Below are 2,366 nucleotides of genomic sequence, written 5' to 3'. Positions count from 1 at the left end.
TATATTTTTATCCCCAGGGGTACAGGTCTGTGAATCACCAGGTTTACACACTTCACAGCACTCACCAAAGCACATACCCTCCCCAATGTCCATAATCCCACCCCCTTCTCCCAAACCCCCTCCCCCCAGCAACCCTCAGTTTGTTTTGTGAGATTAAGAGTCACTTATGGTTTGTCTCCCTTTAATTCTTTGTCATAATCATTTTTTTTTCATTTTCCAACTGAAAATTAAATATCTTGGGGGAAAAAAAGAGAAACCAGGTAAAATTTGAATATTTTTGCCTTTTATGTTATTTATATTCTTCATGACACATTTTTTAAACTTGAAAAAAAGATCACATTTCCCCCTGCTTTTCAACAAATCTGGCAAAACAAAAAAACAGAGGTGCATTTCCATTGGGACTATCATGAACATTTTATGTAGAATCATACACCCCTGGATGTCATAAGCTAAAAAAGACATTAAAAAAAGAGTAATTTATTTGTGTGGGAATTATTATTATCTTATTTTTCTAATTCATTCTGTGAGGTTATAATGGACAAATACTTGTTTTTTGTCAAATAATGATTTCACATGTTGTTTGAATCCATGTGAAAAATCAAATGAGCCCTGACTATTGCAGACTCTTCATGTTTTAGAAGTTTATGTTATCAATTACAGGAAGCAGATAATCTCAAGAATAGATGTCTACAGAAAAAAGAAACACTTAATTCCAAAATAATTGATTCTTTTCTTTCTTAAATTTTTGAAACCGAACAAAGAATAGTGAAAAATAAGAAAAAAAGTTTGAAAAAAGAAAGCTAAATTAATGGGGCACAGAATATTTTTTAAATGATAAGAAAATCTCAACAGTCAAGAATAGCTATTTGGAAAAATGTAAGGACTCAGACTAATACAATTAAAGATTTTTTGATGACAATGCTCAGTATTATGTTCTGTAAAACACTGAAAGTAAATACCATAGGTAAGAATATTTATTTATATAGAGAGATCAAAGATGAGAATTGCATACTCAAAGGAAAGAGTATATAAACAATTATTAAGTAAAATGATCTAATTTAAAAACGTAAGGTAGTAAAATGATCTAATTTTAAAGTCAACATCTGAAATTCTTATATAATAACTATGCTTATGTTCTTTTCTCTAATATTGTCGTATTAATGTTGACTTATTGTCTGTATATTTCCCTGCAAGATGACATAAATATATGGGTTACAGACTGTAGGGAACTTGAAAGTATTACCTCTTGATGTTCGTTGGTGTCTAGCTGATTTATTTTCTAACATTCTGCTATGATGGCATGTGCTATAATGATCAATGTGAATGAGATGTATTTCCTGACCGAGCCAATATAAAAAGCATGAAAGTGAAACATTACAGAGGCGTAAAGTCATTTTTACTTCTGTTTGGAAAAAAAGTACTTTACTGCCTTTGACCTTTCAGTGTTTTCTTGTGGTTACCCATCACATCATCCAATTCTATAAAAATAATCACTTCCAAAGTGGCATAAAATAAACTAAGATACTGGGTATAGGATGAAAGCACTCAGTAAAACCCAAGACAGAACAGAAAAGGCAAACGCACAAATCATCAACTACAATGTATTTGAGGTTAAAGCTTTCATTATGTCAAGATTTTAAATATATGATTGGTTGGTGAATAGTAGTTCTCTTTCCCTCTGGCTGCTTGAAGCTCTGCTGCCATCATGAACAACACAGTAATTATCTGGACCAGGAAGTTCATGACCAACAAACTACTTCAGCAGAAACAAACGGTCATTGATATTCCTTACCGGAAAGACAACAGTTCCTAAGACAGAAGTTTGGGAAAAACTAGCCAAAATATACAAGACCACACCAGATGTCATCTTTGTATTTGGATTCAGAACCCATTTTGGTGGTGACAAGATAACTGGCTGGCATGGTTTAGGATTCTTTGGATTATGAAAAAGAAAAAAAAAAAAAAGATGAACCCAAACATAGACTTGCAACACATGGTCTGTATGAGAAGAAATAGCCATCAAGAAAACAGCAAAAGGAATGCAAGAACAGAATGAAGAAAGTCCAGAGGACTGCAAAATCCAATATTGGTGCTGGCTAAAAAAGATAAAGATTCTGCAGTGACTTTTTCTGTGGTGATGTGAGTGGTCCCAAGTCCAAGGTCAATGAGTGAGTAGGTCTGAGAGCCAGAATCTCGGACATGTCTCCTTATCTTTCTTGAGGGTACTTCCCATTATATCATGTTGTTTCTGTATCTTTACCATACATTTTTGCCATTCAATTTAAAATGTTTTTGTGTGTTTTTACTGAGGTGTGAAAATACAAAGCTTTTACCATTTGGCTGCCTTTAATAATGACCCCAAATAT

General features: G+C 33.2%; 1 pseudogene; it reads left to right on the top strand.

Moving 5' to 3' along the window:
* Positions 1-1,705: 1,705 nt before the first annotated feature.
* LOC132017462 (small ribosomal subunit protein eS24-like) lies at positions 1,706-2,100 on the top strand (annotated as a pseudogene).
* The last annotated feature ends 266 nt before the right edge of the window (positions 2,101-2,366 follow it).

This window comes from Mustela nigripes, chromosome 5 (genome assembly GCF_022355385.1).
Source record: "Mustela nigripes isolate SB6536 chromosome 5, MUSNIG.SB6536, whole genome shotgun sequence".
NCBI classification, from domain to species: Eukaryota; Metazoa; Chordata; class Mammalia; order Carnivora; family Mustelidae; genus Mustela; species Mustela nigripes.
Note: the sequence above shows the minus strand (reverse complement) of the source record. Positions and strands in the feature narration are given on the sequence as shown.